We start from the raw sequence: 24897 nt of genomic DNA on the forward strand, positions 1-24897 counted from the left end.
CGCACCAACGACCAGCAGTGTAGGCAGATATCTGTATCAGTGTACAGTGTCACAATCTGTTTGGCAGATGATTATGAGAGATGAAGATCACAGATCTGAAGGTAAATCTGTCAGTCGTTAGTACAATCGTTACAGAAATCCCATCTGACGTAAATTGCAATAGTGTGTACCCAGCTTTATACTAGAGTCCGCTAAATTTAATTTGTTTACAAACTCTGATATAAAACAGATGTGTATAGACCATGATGTAAATACTGCTGAATTGTATAACGTAAAAGTTAATCTGAGGTTCTCTGCAATGCGGACCTATCACAACCAGGGATATATTGTGCTAATCACAGCCATTAACTCAATATAGTGGTGTAATAAGTCTTCTTGTCTGTTATATGTGGTCACATCTTTATTGCACCTCAGTTTAGATCCCTACAGGCACGACCTGGGGAGTGTGGGGGCAACCGGGACCCCCCCCATCTGGCCCGGGCATGTAACGACCGGGAGCAGTCTGCATGCAGCGCGTGGTCAGGGATCATACAGAACCGCTCTGCGGACGCTCCTCTCTCCCTGTGACAGAATATAACACATGCTGTCACAGTTGCTTCAAGAACTGGGGCTACGGCGCCAGCTGCAGCAGCACCTCCACCCAAGTGGAACGGAGGACTGTATGTGCCAGCTAGTGCGCTGATTCAGGAGGTAAGTCGCATATAAAAAAAACAGAGGTTTGTGTGTGTGTTTCACTACTGAGTGACATAATGGGAAAAGGGGGCACTAGTGTGACATAATATAAATCTGGGGCACTACCGTGGGGCATGATATGAACTTGGGGCACTACCGTAGGGCATGCCATGAACATGGGGCACTACCGTGGGGCATGCCATGATCATGGGGCACTACCGTGGGGCATGCCGTGAACATGGGGCACTACCGTGGGGCATGCCATGATCATGGGGCACTACCGTGGGGCATGCCATGAACATGGGGCACTACCGTGGGGCATGCCATGAACATGGGGCACTACCGTGGGGCATGCCATGAACATGGGGCACTACCGTGGGGCATGCCATGAACATGGGGCACTACCGTGGGGCATGCCATGAACATGGGGCACTACCGTGGGGCATGCCATGAACATGGGGCACTACCGTGGGGCATGCCATGAACATGGGGCACTACCGTGAGGCATGCCATGAACATGGGGCACTACCGTGAGGCATGCCATGAACATGGGGCACTACCGTGGGACACAGTATGATACCTAGTTAATGCTAGATATGCCCCTCCAGCAGCACAGAGTATCCCTCTCTAGGTTTCCCAGGGTGCACACACTAATGAAGTGTACTGCACACACCTATGTGTAACACGTGGGGCATGCACCACCTAAAATGTTAGCCGCGCCAAGTGCATGCTGGTCCTGCCCACTCTGACAGCGTAGGTTGGAAACCCCACCTCTAGAAATTCTGCATTTGCCCCTGTATTAGTGACCAAACTCTTACTGTAGACCCCATTTCACCTCACCAGCTAGTCTTGGATAATTAAGATAAGAGTCTTTCAAATGATGTTATTGTTTGGGGAGTACTTGCCTTGAAAAACTGTACAGAGCCAAGGCTCCAAACATTGGTAAAATGAATAGAAATACATATTACCTATAGGAATTATAAAAAACGGGAGCTAAGAGGTATGACAGGTGTAGAGAGAGAGGGAGAGAGCGCTCATTTTCACTTTTTTGAATATCTGCTCAGCAAATAAGTCTAATTTCTCCACTTATTTGTATAATTGGGGGCTGCCATATTTATTCGTCTGATAATATTGTATCATCGATAGAAAGCAATAAAACAGTGCCCCCCAGTGGCCAACATAACATGAAAATGTATACATTACCAATTGGTAATATCGGAAAGCATCATCTGCCAGTCAAAGGGGTGTAATTACTTTATGTATAGTTTTATATCAAGTAATGTATCTATTATTTAATATTATTCTATATCAATCATACATCCATTGTCAGGGAAAAAGGAGGTTTATAACGAGGATGATCTAGTATAAATAGTATTCTTTGGCCAGAAATGAATACAGTTGATCAATTACAATGAGTAACACATAACAAAAATTATTATTTTTAGAAACAGATGTTACCAATATCACATTTTCAATATTAATATATATCAGTTTAATGGTCAGCCATTAATCATGTGTCAATACTAGTGGGGAAATTTACAAAAACAGTTCCACAGGTGACTGTGCTAAAAATATAGGTCACATGACAGAAACCAATCAGGCACTTGCTTTAATTTTCAATTAATTAATTAAATTATCAGGATCTGATTGGGTGTTCTGTGTTCCAGCCCTTTTTTTTTTTTGCATGTACACTACACTGATTTTCTGTCCCTCTGCAACAAGAGGAAGTAGCACAGTCCTGTCTAGTAAAAAAAACTTTTAGAAATGTTAAAATGTGCACATATAGTTTAGGTTAAAAAAGATGTAGTCACCGTTATTTCTAGACTGATTAGGATTAGACATAGGCATATTTGGTTATTATATTATACTTGTATTACACTGGAGAGTGTGTTCAAACCTTCTCCCTTGTCCTGACTATTCTACAAGTACTCTATACATCACAATCATTTTATAGCAATGTGGGTTCAATAGGGATTTACCATGGCTGATTATAATCCATGTCTGCAGACTTTACAACAAGGTATAAATATGGTGAGGCAGCATTTAACTCTAATGGTACCTTATATAGCAACTAAAACAAATTCCCTCCCCCCTAGTGCATCAAATACAACTGTGCACTTAATTCACTGCACAAACATTTACTCCTTTACCTATATATCCTCAAACATACAGATCGAATGATATATTAAAAGACCTGATGCAAAGGCAATACATGAAATTATGTAACATCACAATAATAGGAACATTAAAAAAAAGGAGTACAGAATATATTACCAATGTCAGTGACGTTTTGGACAAGCAAACCTTACAATGCTAATGAGGATAAGATCAATAGGAGAATCCAGCCACCTACTGTACTTTGTCAGATATATTCCAAATACAGCTGATGTGAATAGTGAAACAAGTAGCTGAAAGGTGTTCTGCAGCAGCTGCAGTTTGTACAAGATTAACAACCATAAATAATGATAATACTAGTAATAATAATAATAATCTCCTGTTGCATATATGAATAAAGCTACCAGAGCAGGGTAAGTGATGACAGTCAGTGTATGGGCACTGTGCACCTACTGTATATATAGGGGCAGCTGTATATTCAGGATTTTCCAAAATAGAGTCCTGCACTAAATGCTGTTCCTCCACCTTGCAGACAAAAGGTTAATATGTAGCAGTCTCCCTATGGTACACCCACTCCCCCCTCCATCCCCAGCTGTGTGCACCCCCTCTCTGCCCAGGGTGGGGGTCTCTTCTTACCTGCACCCAGGTGCCAGCTCCCCGCTCAGCTTGTCCCCCTCCGGGTCAGCCTGTCACTTAGTGGAGGCTCCAACAAGTTGGTGCGGCCCGCAGCAGCCCCGCCCGGAGAGTCATGAGACTGCCCCCCTCCCACACTACTACTCCTCCCATCCCGGGATCACTGCAGCCCACCCCCCGGCTGCTGCCCAGCACCGCTCTCTGCAGACGTGTAGGTGGTCCGGGGCGCAGACACTCTGAGGTCTCAGGGCCTAGAGACAGGAATCTCATTGCACAGAGATCAGTTCAGTTTTGCTGATCAGCAGACATGGGGGGTTGCTACAATGTGTGTAACTTGTATGTGTGAATATAGCAAATGTGTCTGCTTTTATTTCATTTATACTATACTGTACTTGTTATTTATCTAGAGGTACAGCCAGATCTATTGCAGATGGTGCTCAGGAGAGTGTGCATGAACATTGTGTTCCTCAATCTTCCATTTACCTCCCCCTCCCCAAATAATAGTTCAGACATTGAGGGAGAAAGTGCCTTTGCATGAGGAAACTCATTTAGCTGTTCATTTTAAAGTTGTATAATCATGAAGTTTAAAGACATAAAATATTCTAATTGGATAATAGGAATTATTCCTCTGTGCTTACAAGTCATAGGCAAACCGAGGAGGAGGAGGAGGGGGGGGGGGGGGGGTTTCCTAGTGCCCGGAAATCCCCCTCCAAACCTGGGGCACTGTATAATTGAGGTGGCTGGACCCTGCCCCCGCGTCACACGGCTCTGTTTGAAAGGGGAGAGCTGTGTGCACCTAACGGTAGTGCACACAGCATTGCCCATGTATATTATGGGGATAGGAAGAGTTGGAGAGCAGCCAAGCACTGTCTAATATTATAGCCACGCCCCCATGCATGCTGGTCACGCCCACTGGTGGCGTGGTGTGGAAACCCCCCTCTACAAATCATGCGTTTGCCCCTGCAAGTAGAGTATTGAATGATTCCAATGCCATGGTCACAGCGCATAGTTGCCAATTCTGCTTCTAAGAAGCGGAATTAGGGCTTGGGGTTTTTTTCAAGTTGCAGGGGGGTTTCTTTGCTGGTCGCAGGTTTTTGGGCTTTACAAGATGTGTCTTGAGCTCAGGTCTCTCTCGCCCTTGATTATCTTCTTGCTTTGTTCTTGTTGTTTTTTTGTTTTCTGTGCTAAACTTTTTGATTGGTGGACATCGTGCTGTATATTTTTATGGACGGATTTGGTGCTTGGAGTCTCCCAATCATCACCATCATCATCATCACTATTTATTTATATAGCGCCACTGATTCTGCAGCGCTGTACAGAGAACTCACTCACATCAGTCCCTGCCCCATTGGAACTTACAGTCTAAATTCCCTAACACACACACACACACAGACAGACACACACACACACACGGACAGACAGAGAGAGACTAGGGTCAATTTTGATAGGAGCCAATTAACCTACCAGTATGTTTTTGGAGTGTGGGAGGAAACCGGAGCACCTGGAGGGAACCCACGCAAACACGGGGAGAACATACAAATTCCACACAGATAAGGCCATGGTCGGGAATTGAACTCATGACCCCAGCGCTGTGATAAAGCTGCGCTTTGTTGGTGGGTGGGCGGAGTTAGAGGAGGTTGGAGTGAGAGGCGGAGTCAGTTGGTAGGAGCGGGGTACGTTTTTACGAAGATGAGAATTCCGACATTAATGTGTCAGTGAGCAGAATCCATGCATGAAGCAAATACAGACTTACCATAAAAGCGAGTCACAACATTTCAGACACATATAAATTGCAGACAACAGAAAATGGCGGCAGTGTGATTCTCGTCACATTGCCAGTTTTAAGTGAGCATTGCCAGTATCCGACGCCTGTATAATGTAGAAGCCCTAAACCTAACTAGTTACACTCAGTACCGGGCCTGTGTGCACTGTGCATTACAGTCCTTCTGTAATATCTCACAATCTCTGCTTCACTGTATTAAAGCAGAGATATGTAGATGATGATGATGATATGTAGGTATTTAGCCCATGTGCATCTACCCTGCTAATTATTTTGTTATATACATTTGTATCCACTTGTTCCTAAACATATCTGTTTAGTCACACTGACCATCAGCCTCAGTATTCTTCCAGCGTCATAAAAACACAAGTTACTGTAAACACCATGAAAGGCTAAAAATAAGTTTAATACATGTTTATATCTGGTACACATTCTGGGGCCACGCAGACTATGCAATTGCACAGTTTACCAATGCAGATGTACACATCATATTCAGCAGTGGGACTACATGGTAGGAAAGAGGGACAGCAGAGTGTGGGTCCAAAAAGGGGTATTTAGTGGAAGTATGTCACAAATTTATATTAGCAGCCATCTACTCTAGGTGTATTATGCTGTGTGATTTGTGATGTCTATGGGGCCTATTTATTAATGGCTGCATATGCCCCCCATTAATTATCATCCTGTATCGCAATGATAAGGGATGATATTTTGCCGCTATCTATTAAAATTTCATCCCGGGACAGCGCATCTGTTAAGCGGCTGTGCCGGCGATGACTTTCTTACCTCTGAACTCCGGGAGTCTCTACTGTGCATGCGCGATCTTAAGACGTGAATGCGCAAAGCTATTTTGCAAAAGTAACCGGAGGTGAGAGCAGGAAGGCTGCAGAGAGTGATCCAAAGATCGCTCTACCACATTGCTCTCCCCATAGGGCATACTTACCTACTTTCTTCAGCTCCCTTCCGGGAGCCAGCCAGTGGAGGGGGGCGTGAAGGGGCGGGGTGGCGTCATTTCGGCCCCGCCCCCTGTGATGTCATGACGCAAATTGCGTCATTTGACAGCGGGGGCAAACTCCGCGATTCACTGGGAATCGCGGAGTTTGGGATCTAATTCTGCCCACTTCACTAGGAAGTGGGGCACTTCCTAGTGAAGTGGGCAGAATTCGGGAGATTGCCACACTCGCCCGGGAGTCCGGGAGACTCTCACAAAATGTGGGAGTCTCCCGGACATTCCGGGAGAGTTGGCAAGTATGCCATAGGGTAGAACGGCTAACACCATCTACAGCAGTGGCGGATCCAGGGGAGGGCGATCGCCCCCCCCTAGCAGGGACTTGCTGCCGACGGCTGCACAATATGTGCAGGTCCGTTCGGCAGTGACAGTGTGCTGCCCGGCTGCTCTAATTGTGTTTTGTGGCGATCCCAGGTCCGTGGGTTACGTCTATGGCTTGCTACCTGCTGCAGACAAAGGTTTGGGGTGTTGGTACCACTGAATTCATGGTAGGATTTTCTAAATTCTCCAGACCTCTCTTATATAATATCTTCTGGCACAGGATCTGAGTAGAGTGTCGCCACAGACAGAAGATGGGCTAGATATGTGATAAGCAGAAATATAGCAGTACAGCATTACACCGGGGACATACGTATATGCCGTTTGAGCACACACCTACCAATTGCACACTCATTCATCGTTCTGTAGAACACAGCAATCCGCAGATGACGTTCCTATTTATATGGATGGCACAAGATTTTGGCAGGATGATCTGTCTCGTGCAACAGTTTAAGTCAGAAAATCAGACACTAAGGGGTATATTTACTAAACTGCGGGTTCGACAAATTGGAGATGTTGCCTATAGCAACCAATCAGATTCTAGCTGTCATTGTGTAGAATGTACTAAATAAATGACAATTAGAATCTGATTGGTTGCTATAGGCAACATCTCCAATTTGTCAAACCCGCAGTTTCTCAGCCTGAAGTTGAAGCTGTGTATACTGCTTTAAGCCATGCAGGCTCAGACAGGTCTTGGTGTAACCAGGGCCGCCGAGAGGGGGGGGGAGCGGGTACAGTTTACCCGGGCCCGGCCATGCCAGGGGGCCGGGCCGGGCCCTCGCTGCTAATTAAATTTATTTTTATTTTTTTATTATTTTTCTCTGTTGCGCTATTTTTTTTAAAACTTTTTTTATTTTTTTTTCCCGCGGGGGGGGGGGATGGGGGGGCCGGGGGGGGGGGTTCATGGGAGCTGGAAGAAAAAAAAATAAAAATAAAAAATACTCACGTGATCGCGCGGCGCCGTGTCCCTCCTCTCCTCCATTCACACTGACTGCTGGGCGTGACGTCATCAAGTCACGCCTGTCAGTCAGTGAGGAGCGCCGCAGCCAGCAGGAAGAAAGAAGACAGAAGAGGAGACAGAAGAGCAGAAAAGAAAAGAAAGAAGTTGACAAAAGATAAGTAAAGAAACGGAGAGGCAAGGGGAGGAAAACAGAGAGGGACAGTACTATAAAGAAAGGGGACAGAGAAACAGAGGAGAAAAAAAAGGAGAGAGCCACAGAGGAATAAAAAAAAATTGGGGAGAGAGGAACAGAGGAGGGGAAAAAAAGTGGGAGAGAGGAACAGAGGAGGAAAAAAAGGAGAGAGCCACAGAGGAATAAAAAAAAATTGGGGAGAGAGGAACAGAGGAGGGAAAAAAAGTGGGAGAGAGGAACAGAGGAGGGAAAAAAAGTGGGAGAGAGGAACAGAGGAGGAAAAAAAAGTGGGAGAGAGGAACAGAGGAGGAAAAAAAAGTGGGAGAGAGGAACAGAGGAGGAAAAAAGTGGGAGAGAGGAACAGAGGAATAAAAAAAGTGGGAGAGAGGCACAAAGTAAAAAAGAAGGGGGAAAAGCAGCATGGAGGTCGCAGTGTGAGCATAAGGGGGTACAGTGTAGTTGTGATGAAGGGGCACAGTATTGTGTGTGTGATGGCACAGGGGGCTTGTTGCAATGTAGTGTGTGTGAGGTAGGTGGCGGCTAATTAATGGGCGCTATTTTGTTTGTAGGGTGATGGTGAGGCAATTTAATAGTAGGGACTATTAATTTAAGATGGGGTGGTTTGGGGGCTATTGAATCTTGGGGTGAGTTTAGGGAGAATGAGGTCTATTTATTAAATGTGACTATGAATTATTTAATGGCAGTGATGGTTGCGGGAAATAGGTATTGCTGGGGCTGTTTGCAGGAAGTGAAATAGGTTTATTTATTAAATGTAAATAGTATTATTTTAATGTTGGGGCTGGAGGAAGGCCTAATTATTAATCGTGGGTGCTATTGATTTAACGCCGGGGCTGGCTGTAATTTTCTAAATGTAGCCATTTTTTTTTCAAAATAGGTCCTTCAACATTTCTGGATCCGGACAAGCCACAACTAAAGAAACCAGCAGCCACAGGTGGAGAAAGTGAGAAGAACAGGTAGGAGAGAGCAGCACAGTGTGTGAAATGTTGTGATTCTAGTAGGGACAATACCAATTTTTGGTGAATGTTGTGCCCAATGTAAGGTGTAGGCCAAGACTGAACTGTTTGTGTACACACTGCATTGTTTGTATACTACACTGTGGTGGTAGATGTCCTGAAAGTCAGGAGTGCTTGAACATATGTGACGCTCCGGCGAATTGAGAGCCTAGTGGTTTTTATGTTAGCCACGCCCCAATGGCACGTTTGCCACGCCCCAAAATGCATGACCACACCTCCCAAAATTTTTGCACCGCCGTTTGGCTAGCTACGCCCCTGAATGCATGACCATACATACAATTTTTTTTGCGCCGCCGTAAGGCGGCGCAAAAAAATTTTGGGGCTTATTTGACTATGAGGGGGGCCCCATGAATTTGTTGTACCCGGGCCCTGAATTCTTCTTGGCAGCCCTGGGTGTAACCATTCATTTGTGGTCAGAACCCTTACAGAATACTTGCCCTTATGGTATGTTATAGGAACGGTCGATCCTGGTGTACATTGCAGTATGTCACAGTATGTAAATCCACCATAAGTTTCTATGTTACCCATTGCGGCCAAGAGGTAACAATTTAATCTCCGGTTCAGTATATAATTTAGGGCAAAAACTTTGCTACCATAAATCATCATCATCTATTTATTTATATAGTGCCACTAATTCTGTAGCGCTGTACAGAGAACTTATTCACATCAGTCCCTGCCCCATTGGAGCTTACAGTCTAAATTCCCCCTCCCCCCCACACACACACACACACTAGGGTAAATTTTTATAGCATAAATGACTTAGAGGGGTATTCAATTGTTAGCGAGTTTTATTTTCCCTGCCGTGTAAAAAAAAAAAAATCTGCGTGTTTTTGACGGCAATAGCGACTGTTTTGAGTTAGTGCAACGGAAAAACTCGCGCAATTCAATTGAAAAAGAGGGAACACTGCCCCGAGCATTAAAAATTGTGTTTGCGAGATTTTAGTGGACTGAAGGGGAGTTTTAACACGGTCATGTATAACACAAAAAAAAGTTTTTGCATACATTTCCATACATTAAATTGCATTACACATTGATAATATCAACATTACAGTACTTTATTAAGCATATTTTTTAATTGAACTATTTTTTACCGTACAATCATCTATACCATGTCAAAACACATTACTACATTCATATTTATACCAAAAACATACATAAATATAATTAATTAGTGATTTTATTTATTTATTTATTTTTATTTCATTATTTTTTCACAAGAAAATCAACTTTTTTTCCACATTATTACATGATTTCAAATACTTTTCAGAGGTTTTTTATTTTTAACACACCCCAAAGAGGTACGAGATAAAACAGCATATTTGCCTGTTTTACCCGCCGCATTAGAAACCATTGAATAGCTTTTAACGAGGCTGCCTCTCGCACACCCTATACTTTCAATACACCTTCTACTGGTGCGCGAGAGGACCGTTTGAAAAAAAACGTAGCGTTAAAAATGGAATTGAATCACGGGTAAAGTTAACCTGCTCAAAAATGATCAAAAACAGCGTTAAAATGCACTTAACGCGGTCAAAAAACCACAACTCGCTGACAATTGAATACCCCAATTAGAGTAGGTTCATCTCTATATATCATAACGACACTACCTATCGGTGATGCTTCTCCTTCTTCCCAGTACTTAATATTTATTTATAACTGGTAGCTCTTCTGATAAGTTGGTAGTGTTTCTTGGCACTAGAGGGGCAGATTCTACTACTAATGCAAAAATAATGGTAAATCCAGGGGGAGGCTGAAAAGTGTGACTTGCGTGTGACCTTATTACTAGCCACAGGTCCTTTTCATCTACGTTTACTTATAATCATAGAAGGGACTGTTTCCATGTACAGAGCTGTACAAACATCACAACATGGCGTGGCGGATGGCTTAAACATACATTTGCAAATGTGTGCAGCAAAGACTCTTGCATTTTTATCTACAGTAGAAATGGCAGATCTGTTGCTGGCTATTGCAGTGTGCTGGGGGAAAAAATGTTGTGTGTAGTTTCCTTGCAGGATAACCCCACCCTTTCAAGCACCTGTTATGGCCTATAAATTGATTTGAGCAGCTTCCACTTTTGTATTTGTCTGAGAGGCATGTTGGTGTCAGTAGCTGAGAGGGGGTACTGGCACTGAATTGCTGTTTGGAGGCTTCTGGGGTACCTCTTTGGTAAGTTGGCTCTCAATTTAAAAACACATATGTATGGCCCAAATATATGGGACTCTCATTGTTTAGAGTAGGACCATCCTATTAGCAAAAGCGCCTTGGCGTGGCGGATGGCTTAAACATACATTTGCAAATGTGTGCAACAAAGACTTTTGCATTTTTATCTACAGTAGAAATGGCAGATCTGTTGCTGGCTATAGCAGTGTGCTGGGGGAAAAAATGTTGTGTGTAGTTTCCTTGCAGGATAACCCCACCCTTTCAAGCACCTGTTATGGCCTATAAATTGATTTGAGCAGCTTCCACTTTTGTAAACATCACAACATAGACAGGAGCTGAAACTGAAAACTGCTGGGCTGAATGTAAGCAGATACAGCCTCTCACATGACAAATGAGGAAACAGGAGCTACAGTTAGAAGCTATCTCCCCTATAAATTGAATGCACTCCTGTATAACTGCATATGTACAGATTTTTGGGGGTGAGCTGTCAGAAAAGGGCTTTGTCTTGCCGCAAAATGGACATGGTGTGGGCTTATGAAGGAGAGACGTAACTAATACTTGCCAACTTTTTGGAGTTGGGGTCCGGGAGCCCCCCTGGGGGAGGTGGGCGTGCGTGATATAATCTCGTCATTTTACAGCGGAGGCGGGGCCAAATGCAGCGATTCCCGGAGAATCGCAGCATTTTGGCCCTAATTCTACCCACTTCACTAGGAAGTCAGCAGATGCGGGAGATTGTCACACTCTCCCGGGAGTCCATGACACCCACCCAAAATGCGGGAGTCTCCCGGACATTCTGGGAGAGTTGGCAAGTATGACGTAACTTAAAATTTTAGCATCCGGGACGAAAAGGAAAACTGCAGCCCCCACTAGCCTTCATTTTTAACCAAATTAAACTAAAATATTCATAAACTGCGCCCCCTTCAGCATTGCGGTCGCCCCTCTCGCACAGCCCTAGTTAAAGCCCAGCCCATTACCCCTATATCAACAAATCATAGCCCAGCAAATCTCAGTCCTCCAACTAGTGAGAACTATTAGAGCCATAAAGAGTTGTCACCTGATTGGATGGCTGCTTGTCCAATCAGGCACTACCTGACTAAATTATTCAGTGGACAGCTTTAATGGCACTAGGAGCTACATCCAGTAATAATATCTATTACTGGATTTAGCCCAGGGATTTGCAATTGAAATGAAATAATTAAAATGATCTCACTGTTGATATAAGCAGATCTATCTAGATGACCAACTGGTCATCAGAAAGGAGATCAACTTGCTGACAGCTGGAACAAGAAATGGGTTTTTATGCCGAAACATCACAGCGTTCATGCTGAGCTGAGCGTATGTCTGCTTGCTTAGCGTAAACTACAGAAATGGGTTTTGCACATGCCCACTTAAAAAGTCTGCCCCTATGTCTGTATTTAAATCTGGTACATGTACCTTCTTACTCTTGGAAAACGGAAAGGAGGAGGAAATGCAGACAGAGTACAGTAAGGACGTATTTGCGTAATTGCGCACTTAGGCAGACTTGGGCGGACTCACAGATATGTCTGTCAATACCCGTATCATGACGGTCGCAGGCTGCAACTTGCAGCATTAGCTAGCCACTTCTGATTGGCCAATTGCTGTTTCGCCCCTAAAGTGGATAGCGTGCCTATATTTATATGATTTTGTGGGCGTATTCTAAAATACATTTTTTATACTTTTATTCGTGCGCATGAAGAAACATTATACCTACTATATTATATTGGTGTGTTTTTTTTAGTTAAATCAAATAGCGAACGAATTCAAAACAAATGTCTGGTATAAAGCCTGAAATAAACTTGGTCCATAAATACACTATTTGTACATGAGTTTAATTTGAGAGTTTTTCTTTTTTCTTTAAACATATATGAGGCCAACTCCGCAACAGCCCCTAAGACATTTGTATTGCAAATGTGAAAAAATGCATTGCTTTTTTTTTAAAACATTTTAAAGCTTTTTTTTGTTTTTGTTTGTTTAAAGACTTTATATTGGTTTTCAAGATACGTCAAAACACAAAATAACATACATTAGCATCACACAAAGAAAGAGCTTAATCTTAATTGGTTGCAGAACAGTACAGAAATTGCGTGAGAATGTAATGGCATTTAGGTTGTAACAGTGTGTAATTTAGGTACATCCAGTGCTTTTTTGTCATAGGACTCACCGGAACGGAGTTCCGGCACCTTTTTTTTTGCAATGGATTTTCCACGTTTTAGAAGTAACTTTTGAACATTTGATGTTTGATCCACGTGGACTTGAATCGCCCTGTCGAGTGTAGCAGGTCGGCGGCAAAACTCAGCTTGTGATTGGTCGTGTGGTCGCGAGCTGGGTGCTCACTGCGGGAGGTGACCGTTATGTTTTGTTACACAACTGACGTGTGTGTACAGTGATTGACAACGTGATGTGAGTTCCGGCACCTTTTTTCTTACAAAAAAAGCACTTGGTATATCCATTGTGCGATAAAGTTGGTTAATGGAAATAAGTTAAGGGTTAAACTGAGGCTAGTTCAAGGAACCACGAAAGAGCCTGGGGTGGGTGAGCTATCTGTGGAGGGACAGAAGACGCTGGAGCCGGTGCCCGTGAAGAGGGCGAAGATATCCGGCAGCGCTGTGCCCCTGGAGGGGCTGAAGAGGTCCCCGATGGTGCCCAGCTACAAGAAAGAAGAGGAGAAGTACTCACCCGTCCATCGATCCAGCGGCGGTGAGTATAACTTCTTTTTTGCAGGTCCTGTGCGCGGGGGAAGGATGAGCCAATCAGGGCTCATCTTTCCCCGCTGGCCAATCAGCGGCCGGATGCGCGAGCCAATCGCGGCTCGCGCCCGGCCATTCAAAAGATTGGCGCCGACGCGAGCCAATCAGCGCTCGCGCCGGCGGATGACGTCACGCCGGCGACTATATAAGTCGCCGGGTGGCGCCATTTTGCCAGAAGTCCGTCGGCGGGGAAGAGAGAGGACGTCCCGTCCAGACGTCCAGCAACTGAGGCAGCAGCAGCGGCGGCAGGGGGCCCTTGTAAGGGCCGTGAGCTACCCTGCCGCCAGAAGACTTCAATCAAGCCGCCGGAGCGGAGAACGTCGGCGGGGAGCCCTTGTAAGGGCTGAGAGCGCCCCCGCCAAGCAGCCTTCAACAGCGCCGAAGCGGAGAAGAGGCGCCGCCGGCTGGAGGGTCTGGAAGACCCGGAGAAGAAAGGAAGAAGACGGCGTGTCAAGTTGAGTATCCTGCGCAGAGCAGGTAAGTATACTCAACGTTAAGTTCGGGCACTAGGCCCGTGGGCACAGCCGGGCACAAGGCCCGTTGGCACTGTAAATTAGGGGCACAAGGCCCAGGGACCTGGGCACTAGGCCCCAACGAAGTAGTGGGCCAGTAGGCCATTAGTATATGGATATAAAGGGGACAAGCCCCTATTAGTTAGACAGGGGGCGTGAGAGCCCCAGGTGTACAAGGGCACAAGGCCCTTAGGTAGTTAGTGGCCTAGAGGCCATAGGAAGGCCAGAGGGGCTGGTAGCCCATCTGCTATTAAGGGCACAAGGCCCTCAGTTAGTTAGGAAGGCCACAGGCCTTAGGCAGGGGCTAGGACCCCTAGGTAGTAGGGCACAAGGCCCTAGTGAGTGGGCTCAGAGCCCTGAGTTAGAGAGGGGGCTGAGGCCCATTAGTCAGAGTAGAAGGCTCTGTGTGTAGCTGGGCAGAGACCCATGGTGTGTAGGGCATAAGGCCCTGGTGGTGTGAGGTAGAGGCGTGGGAGCCTCGTGAGAGTAGGCGCGGTCCTGTGTGAGGTGAGCACACGTGGTTAGGAGGTACGGTCGAGCGTAGGCTCCCGTGGTGCTGTAGCAACCTGCTGGTTGGCTAGCAGCGGTGTGTTCGGGTAAGTAGCGGCAAAGTACTGTAGACTGTATTTATTCTGTCTGTGTGGCGAGTGTAGTTTACATTACAGTATTTTGGGGTGCTTTCTAACTGTGTCCAGGGGCAAGACGTCAGGCCCCCATTAAAGGTAGGCTCTTGTTTCCTGTGGTTTTCCTGTGTTAACCCGTGCTGTGGGGGACAAGTGTAAGTAACAGCATACACATAGTCAGGGGAGAACACATGTAGTTTCCCTGTCCCTTAGGTCCCCGGGGTCACACTGGTACCCAGAGGGGGTGGCTGAGTGAGTTGGTGGCAGTACAGCACACCTTGAGGCAGTTCCAGGGGCGGCCGTGGTTCTGATCAAGGGTCCTCAAGGCCGGTTCCGTGCAGGTGGACCTGTGGTTCCGGACGTGGGGACACGTGTGAGATACCCGAGTACAGGCAGTCGGGCGGTTCAGTTCGATCGGCTGTTCCGTGCGGCAGTCGGCCCGCGGGTTAGTGTGCTGTTTTACTGAGCCTCAGCCGGGCTTAAAGAACCCGTACTTAGGGCCTGTGTGTGACTCCATAGCAAGAAGGCAGCTTCTTGGTACGACCTGGGTGAGGGGGTTAGGAACCGCCCTCCGGTTTAGGCTGTGAACACCGGCTGGTGTTCCCCGTAGCGTGTAACTAGTAGTTCCGTTAGTGCACCACATTTAGTTAGTCCTAGTGTTTGACGTAGTTGCGTTGCCGACCATTAGAACGTTGTTAGGGTCGGGTCGCCGTTGTAGTTAGTCCAGTTTGTGGGCGTCATCTTAGTTCACGGAGAGCGTAGAGGGAGGCTGTGTGTCTTGTCATCCGCAGGAGTCGGGAAGGTGCAGGAGAACCGGATCGGAAGTGGGAGTGTCCCGGTGAGTATCACGCTCGATTCCTCCTTTCGGTTAGGCCCTCACCGGCAGGTGTGTGAGGCACTTGAGGCGGGATTAGTCCTCGGATTAGTCTTGGCCTTCAGTGCCTGTAGTCCCCCGCGTCTTGGCAAGAACAAAGTGAGGAGGCGGCAAGGAGCTTGGACTGACCGTGTCCTTGTCCTTTGCCGTAGTCTCGGACAGCCCTTACCTGGTAGGCACGGCCGTAATCTCTGCCTCTATCTTAGAGGGACGTGATTGGAGGTGGCTGCGGATCTGCTGGGATCGGATCGCAGCTGGGAAATCAGAAGCGGACTGGAGGTGACCATCGTTTACAAGGTGAGTTATTTTCTGTTGCGTCTGTCCCTGTCTTTCCCCGCAGGGGGCGTTACATATCTATAAAGAAAGTCATCACAGGTTATCAAGTAATTAGCAAAGCAAACACATGACATTTACCAACTGAGAACTGAAAGTCCACTGGTTGGGGGAAGGGGGTTGAGGAGTTGTAATAGAGTCATGGGCTCCAAGTTTGAGTGTATTTATTAGTCTTTTAGGCAGTGGCGGATCCAGGGGGGGGGCGATTGGGGCATTCGCCCCCCCCCTAGCAGCAAAAAGCTAGGTCCCAGCCGCCGATTAAAACGGGAGGGGCGGGACTAAATGTGGGCCAGCCAATCAGAGTGGTCCCAGCCTGCGACCACAATGGGAGGGGGCGGGGCCAATCACAGGCAGAAGGCGGGGTTAACGCAGGCCAGCCAATCAGAGCAAAGGAGGGGCGTGATTATGCAAAATTGCCCCCCCTAAACATAAAGTCTAGATCCGCCCCTGCTTTTAGGTCTATTTATTAACTTGCAATCAGCCATTAGAACAGAGCAATTTTCTCTATAAAATGGCCATTGCACTATGAAGGGATTATGGCTTCTCCTGCCATAACAATTTAACGTTTCTTAATGCAGTTCCCATATATCAATTGGGGGACTATGAAGTTCTGCAATTTATTAAGCTGTAAAAAGCTCAGCATGGTGTTGCCTGTCATTTTCAATGGGGGTCCAGCTGAAGCCTCTCTGGCTTCACTGGATCTCTCACCCGTGCAGGGGCGGATCTAGACTTTTCTTTTAGGGGGGTGGCAGTTTATCGATCAATCCTGACTCCTTCCCCTCCTCTTTTCCAGGCCCAACTCCTGTAGGTCCTGTGCCCTACAACACTATGTGTCTCACAAATTAATGTAAGGACACAAGTTTGTCAGTTTTGTTCTTGGCTTTATTTTAAGAAAAACACTATATATTTATAAAATCACAACAATAAAAGTAATATATAACATATATCTGCCCCCTTAATCACACTGTGTCCCTTCATCACACTACTGGACCCTGCATCAGACTGCTGCCTCCTTCATCAAACTGTTCCCCCCTTCACCACACTGTTCCCCCTTTATCAAACTGTTCCCCCCTTTATCACACTGTTTCCCTCATCACACAGTGACCCTTTATCACACTGTTCCCCTCATCACACTGTGACCCTTTATCACACTGTTCCCCTCATCACACTGTTCCCCTCATCACACTGTGCCTCTCTAATCACACAGTGACCCTTTATCACATTGTTCCCCTCATCACACTGTGCCTCTCTAATCACACAGTGACCCTTTATCACATTGTTCCCCTCATCACACTGTGCCTCTCTAATCACACAGTGACCCTTTATCCCATTGTTCCCCTCATCTCACTGTGCCTCTCTAATCACACAGTGACCCTTTATCACATTGTTCTCCTCATCACACTGTGCCTCTCTAATCACACAGTGACCTTTTATCACACTGTTCCCCTCAACACACTGTGCCCCTCTAATCACACAGTGACCCTTTATCACACTGTTCCCCTAATCACACTGTTATAATTTATTGTGCAATTGTTGCATGGAGCAGGTTCTTCTTTTTTTCCAATGAGGTGCTACCAGTCACCTAGCAGCATTAAGGATTTTCTATTGGTAAACCCAGAAGATAGGACCAATGATGATTTGTGATATGTGTAAGGGTCATTTTGAATAAAAGGTTATGTTGTCCTAAAATTTGGCGATCATAGGGCAGGAACATCAATTGTGGTAGAAGGAACAGTGTTCACCACATCCTTTCCAACATAATGGCAAAGTGGTGCCATATATCCTTTAGCGTGTAGTAGGAACTAAATACCATATATAGTAAATTTTGGAAGAATTTTCCTTAATGCGACTTGAGACTGAAGACTATGTCACCCTTTCCCTAATTGTAGACCACGGGGTATATTTACTAATCTGCGGGTTTAAAAAAGTGTTATCATTTACAAAATGACAGCTGGAATCTGATTGGTTGCTATAGGCCACATCTACACTTTTTCAAACCTGCATTTTAGTAAATATACCCAATGTGTCCTCATCGGTAATACTGCCCAGATCAGACTCTCAATTATTTTCGTGTTTTGGGGTAAAGGGCTGAATTTATCAGCATATTATAGAGCAATAAAATTATACCTTTTGAGAGGGGGCTATGGAAACAGCAGGGCTCAAGTTGCCTCAGGGGTGTCTGGCAATATGAGTCTTTGGGAGGGTAGAAGTATAAAACATTTTTAAGCTTTTTAGGCATTTTAAAGGTGTTTCTAAAATAAAAAAAAACACTTATAAAATGCTGAATGAACGATTTTTTCAACTGCACAATATACAATTCTTTACACAATGAAATGCTTTTCAAACAAATCCTTTTGCTAGGCATTTCTTTTGCAATATTTATGCAAGAAGAAAAAACAGAAGGCATAGCAATTCTTAAATGCATATTAATTAGGGTCTAAATATTCTCATCAGAGCTTCTGAAATAGTGGCAAAAAAGTTTGAAAAAATACAGCTATTTAATTAAATATTCCCATACCTAAATCTGCTTCTGATTCGTACATGTGTTTTTTTCCTATCCTCTTACACAAAAGCATAATGAATCTCAGTCGCTGTGACACAATAAAATTCCTCATGTTAGTTTGTTTTTCTTTTGTTCAGTCTTACTGGAATCATTTGTGAGCAGCTGAGTCATTTGTGATATCAGGGCTAGAATGAGCTTGTTCTAAACTGTATTTTATTCTACTCTGTTTTGTTTTTTTTAAAGAGAAATCGAACCCCACAATTGAAAGTTTCCGATATGAAGCCAATGTAGTTCAGTATTAACCTGTTATTCCACTGAAACTCTATTAAAAATTAAAGTTTAATGCAGTATTACTCCCTCACTCCACTGCAGACAGCGGAAGCCCCACACATCTTAATGACATATCTGAATGGAATCTTAATGCAGTTGAAAAGCTGAGACTGCAGTCAGTTGAGCTGCTGTGTCATCACTGGCCCTGTCGCTCTATCATCATTATCATCATCAACATTTATTTATATAGCGCCCGCAAATTCCGTAGCGCTTTACAATTGGGAACAAACATTAATAAAACAATACTGGGTAATACATACAGACAGAGAGGTAAGAGAACCCTGCTCGCAAGCTTACAATCTATGGATTGCTCTATGTGAATACACCAAACCACATAGTGTATACTGCAGAGCAAGTTTTAAAGTATGTCAGTCACATTTTGCCTACTTAGAAAAGCATCTACCTCTAACACAACAGCCTACTGAAGAAAGGTAAAAGGATCATGATGAATTATAGCTATGAACATATCACTTATTTCAGGTATATTATACAGCTCAGTTAGATACAAACATTAACATACCCCCCAACTATCTCGAGTTAAGTGGGATAGTCCCGATTTGAGATATCTGTTTTATGATCCTGACTATCTGTGCCTTTGTCCAGACAGTTGTACAGTTGGGAGGTATGACCCATTCATCTTCAATCTGCACAGATGACGGCACTGCATGTGAGATTTTAGGGGAGATGCTCCTAAGATCCCCCTTTCGTGCATGTCCCAATTAGAGTATATGGGCCTGAGTCATTAAGGGACATATCTCTGTTTTTTGTGTGTAACATACGCAATTCCCTTCTGTGCATGCCCAGAACGAGGACATTCGTCCGTCAGCGAAGGCAAGTCCACTGAGTACGGCAACGCAAATGACAGTTACGACGGCCTACGATTTCGGGGAGTGAACGGGGCAGGGAATTGGCGTGTTCCTAGTACTCGATGCACAATGTGGGCGTGCCAAACTCAAGCGAATGCAGCCAGGTCGAAATGAAGCTCTGCGTGTGTGAAGGTTTCTTGTTTTTCTGCCGTATCTCTTGCACCAGCTGAGGGTCTAATCTAAGTCCTGGGTCAGTATCTTATGCATGGTATAACATTAAGGACAGCCTAATAAATGTTTTTCAAAGGAAAAAATATATATATATATATTTTTTTTTATATACAATTTCCATTTCTAATCATAAATGACTATATTATTGACAGGTAACATTAATTGATTAATCATTTTTTTTCTGTGCATTCTTTTGAGATGTCATATTCCACATACGTATTGTACATATCCTGCAGTGTCTGGTCTAGTACAGCAGAGTGAACCTACACCCGTAGTCAACAGCACACAAGATGCGCACCTTGCTGACTCCGGGAGTATGCAGAGCTGATATACGAGCCGTTGCGAACAACTGCACGACGCGCTCAGTCTGTGTGCCTTAATGACTCTGGCCCTATATATTCATTCATTATTTTACATGATTCTACATCAGGAACATTTCACTCTATGGGAGCAATGTAAAAAATGTTGGTACTGCGTTCTTAGGTAGAGGAAATAAAGGAGGGCGGTCAGCTGGAATACAACCTTAGATGTATCTTATGGATAGAAATTCTTCTCATAGGGCCTGATTCATCAAGGAACACAAATCGAAAGCACCCTAATTCCCTTGACCGGGTAGAAAGGGTTGAGCCCGTTCTAAGGCCTGGCTGACTTATTTATGGTCTCTACAGTTGTTGTCCTCTATCAGGCTAAATGCTGCCAACATAGTCCGACAATCACGACAGCTGTGCTCCTGTTTCTTGTGACCTGTTGTGATAACTCCTAGCATTGCCACTATAGCACAAGGATGAAAGGGAGGGCGGCCTAGTACATTGATGCACAACACGTCCCACAGGGACGCGTGCTAGGCCTCTCCAACGCTCCTCCCCTACTTCAAACTCACCCCGGCATTGCCAGGTGCATCGCTCACTCACCACAGACTCGTTTCCCAAAAGTCCCTGCAGGTGGGATAAAAACCCAACATGGATGCATTTTGCCGAGGTCCTTCGCTTGAACTAATAAAGACACATTTGGAACACGTCTGTTTCCAGAATTCTGACTCAGTCCTTACCCTACAGGCACAGTTAGTGCGGTGAGACAAGGAATGCACACAGATTGAGTTATTGTCAGTCTGCATTTTCCGCCAGTCCTGGTCAACATTTTAAAGATCCACATCAGATGGTGATCAGAATGTGCTTTTGTTTTGGGCCCACAATCACTGTTATCTGCAGACAATTAGGTTTAAAAGAGTGTCTATGAGCATCTTAACAATACTAGCCAAGCCTGGGAGAATTGATTCTGCCTTTTACAGCAGTCTGGGTATTGGAGACTACATTCAAGTGATGCAGACTATAATACAGGCCTAGAGTTATAGGGGGGCCGACAGCTCTGGCCCCGTCCACTGTAGGCGATGGATTGAAATACTATGCATATGTCCAAGCACAAGCACTCCCCTCCAGCAGCCCTTACCCTGCTGCAGTGTGTGGAGGAGGGATGATTACTGTAGGACCCTCGGGGACTACTTGGATTAGTGCTGCCTACAGGGAGGTGCGGAGTCTAATGGAGCAGAAGGTGTTCACCAGTGATCCCCGCAAGGATGTATGGGTTTTGCGGCTTCTGTCCCATAGTTCACGGTTCTAAGTAGGTACCAAGCGAGACCCAATGAAGAGTGCTGGATGGAAGAGTATGCAAGTGAAGATGTTGTGGTCTGCAGGCAGGAGTACATGGAGGTGCAGGTATGCTTGCAAGCAAGGTGACTGGATCAGCGGAAGTGTAACAGTCTGCGGCAGGAGTACACAGAGGTGTAGGTATGCCAGAAAGCAAGCAGCTGGATCATGGAAGGTGTAACAGTCTGCAGGTAAGTAACCTGGAGAAGCCACATCCACACAAGTAGGAATCACTCAAAGATCTGGCACATAATAAATGAAACCGTTGCTTTAAACAGTCTCTCCATTAGAGGGCACTATCCAATGAAAGGAGATGGGATTTCCTAAAAGGATCAGAGATTGTGGCTGCCCGAAGCAGTCGCGGTGTTTGAACGCCGAAGAGGACCGGCAAGAGGGACCTCAGGTAAGTGCACCAGGGCCCAACCAAGCAATTTGCGGGTCTGGTGTGTGATAAGGGGTCAGAGGTCTGCGCTGCACTACAGAGCGTTACGTGGGTGTTCTATGCAGCATGCCAGTGAGATAATAAAGCACCTACACATTACCTACACATGGGCAAAAGGTAAGCTTACACAAGTTTAAGACAAAAATATGGAATAACATTTATTGCCTGGCTTATGTAACAGTATAAAGAAATAAAGTCTCACTTTATATAAAAGGTGATCAAAACAACAAATCAATATGACAGGTTGAAATATCCCTTCTGTGTAATTATACAGAGAAATATAATATTTCTTTAGTACATACTGCAGTGAGATCCTGTAAATATGCCACAAATAAACATTTTCACCAGCTGTACTCACAACATAACCACACAGAATAACAATAATATTTTTGACATTTTTTTAGTATCTGTGTTACCTGATATACAGGAATTTGAAAATAAAGATAGCACAAATATATTTCATACAGCAAAGTCTTGAGATAACATAAATTCTTTGCTGCACCCATATAGAGCAGAATAGTTCATTCTCTGACCATTCTTCAGTAAAGTAATGGAGTTCCTCTTTCTTGGCTAACATCCTTATTACCACTGTGCTGTCCTGTCCCGCGAGACGGGGCTGTTTCCACTTAATAACCCCTTTACTGCCAAGTGTCTGAGCTCTGCAGAGCCCCCCACACATGCATAGTGCTTTACAGACAGGAACAGGTTAACAATTTTGGCAAACTCATCCAGCGCAGCAATCTGTTTTTAATTTACATGCAAAGTTTGCTATCAAGCAGATATATTGTTTGCAGACCACTTTCCTATAGGCCATTGTAGTAGAGTCCCAGGCTTAGGTCATTGTTGTAGTTTAAGAGGGGGAACAAATCTTTATGTTGCAAATGCAGTAATTTAGGGGATATATGAAAAAAATCTCACTGTTCAGATAGACAATGGAATTCTGCCAAAGAACATCGTTCTTCTTAGCCAAACCAAAGCACACAATGTTGCTTTATGGGTTAATATGATGAATTTTCGATTCAGAAGTGAGGGAGACTCATGTCTGAGGTTAGAGCTCCGAGTCCACATTAAAGGACACGGGTGAGGGACACAAGACCTAATTTATGGCATATATGTCCAATCACTTTGGTTTTGCACCACTTCCTGTAGAATGTCCGCCCCGGGCACATTAAGGTCCACGCCTATTCTCCACGTTCGTGAGATGACTTTGCAAACTCGAAGTGCCTCTAGGTGTGCAGAGTAGAGGAAAAATATTGAGACACAATGTGCAAAAGTCACATGAAAATCCAACCTCCCTTTATCATATCACTCTGTATCCCCTTCGCCATCTCACACCCTGTGTCCCCCTCTTCGCCATCTCACACCCTGTGTCCCCCTCTTCGCCATCTCACACCCTGTGTCCCCCTCTTCGCCATCTCACACCCTGTGTCCCCCTCTTCGCATCTCACACGCTGTGACCCCCCCTTCTGCGTCGCTCTCTGTCCCCCTCCTTCAGCGTCTCTCTCTGTGTCCCCCTTCAGCCTCCCTGTATCCCCCTTCATGGTGTCTCTCTCTGTCCCCCTTCATGGTGTCTCTCTCTGTCCCCCTTCATGGTGTCTCTCTCTGTCCCCCTTCACTTCCTTTACTTACCTGCTTTCCTGGACGTCTTCTCTGCTGCTGCTCCTTCTCACTGAGGCTGACGGACGTGATGAGGTCACGCCCGGCAGTCAGTGAGGAGAAGGATCCGGCGCTGGATGATGGGTAAGTTTTTTTTGTTTTTTTTTTTCCTTCTTCTTCTTCTCCTTGCTAGGGATCGCGGCACCCCTGTGACAGCGCCGCGGCACCCCTGGGAGCCGCGGCGCACACTTTGGGAACCGCCGCCATAGATGGAATTTCTTAATTCGAAGAGGATAATGCACATCCAAGTTTTTGACCCAGGATTTTTCTTCAGAACCATAGCTTTTCCAATTAACTAAATTTGATAATTAATATGGATGTGGAAAATGAAGTGGTTATGCCAGTAGCTAGAGAAGGCTGAAGGCTCATAAATATGATTACAAAGACCTTGTAGAAGGTCTATTATTTGGTCACCTACGTCTCCATTTGCTCAGACAGGAAGTGGATAGCAGACTTGGTTGTGGGACATCTTCGGGTTCCCTGGCTTCAGCAAACTTTAATGGAAGCCAGATGTAGACCCATTTTGCTGCTATTAGTTTGCACAAGCCCACCTGGGTACAAAATAAAATAATAAACCTGGTATTTACAAAGGACCTCCATAAGGAGATATTTACCATAGGTTACCCATGATTGGCAACCCCAAAGCTAGCCCCTTTCAGCAACAGTTACAGGTAGAACAAGCTGAACTGCTACAGGATCAGTGTGGTCAGGCCAGGGGGGCAGAAAAGCAGCCAAGTTTAGGGTCACAAGTGGTCAACAGCACATAGACTATAAATAACAGGTACAGGCACTAAGAAATGGACTTATAACAAGGCAAACTACACAACTTAAATAGCCAGTAGCCCGCTACAGACTGTGCTAAATTATGTCCCCTCCTCTTGTTTATGACTCTATGGGGCATATTTAAGAAAGCACGATAGTGCACTAACCGTGAAATTAAGGTCCCTCTGTGTCCTCCGCATATTTATGAAAGGTGCATCGCAGCAAATATAGTGGATATCTGCTGCTTTGCACTCCTCTTCGTTTTTGGGAGCAATCACCATTCAACAGTATGGTGACTGCTCCTGGCCGCAATCTAACAAGTTCCGAAAAAAAGTTTAGTTCGGTAACTTGTCTTGATAATGTACGTCAGTGCTGTCAGCTCTGCTCCGAAGAGCAGAGCTGGACAGCGCATGTGTGGAGGGATCACATGATCCCTCCCTGTCACTCACCGCTCTCTCTGCAACTATAGTTGCAGATACAGAGCGGGGATGTTTTTTTTGCGCATGTGCAGTTTACTGCACATGGGCAATTGCTGTAAGAAAACAAGTGAAGAAGACCTGGAGGAG

At 45.2% G+C, this 24897-nt stretch overlaps 1 protein-coding gene across 1 annotated transcript in view; it reads right to left on the bottom strand.

The window, feature by feature from the left end:
• DNMBP (dynamin binding protein) overlaps positions 1 to 3517 on the bottom strand; it is a 97953-nt gene extending 94436 nt beyond the window's left edge. The window contains exon 1 of the mRNA XM_075215965.1: positions 3424 to 3517. The gene's annotated coding sequence lies outside the window, so the exon portion shown is untranslated. The remainder of the gene's footprint in view (positions 1 to 3423) is intronic.
• Positions 3518 to 24897: the final 21380 nt, after the last annotated feature.

This window comes from Mixophyes fleayi, chromosome 6, assembly GCF_038048845.1.
Source record: "Mixophyes fleayi isolate aMixFle1 chromosome 6, aMixFle1.hap1, whole genome shotgun sequence".
NCBI classification, from domain to species: domain Eukaryota; kingdom Metazoa; phylum Chordata; class Amphibia; order Anura; family Limnodynastidae; genus Mixophyes; species Mixophyes fleayi.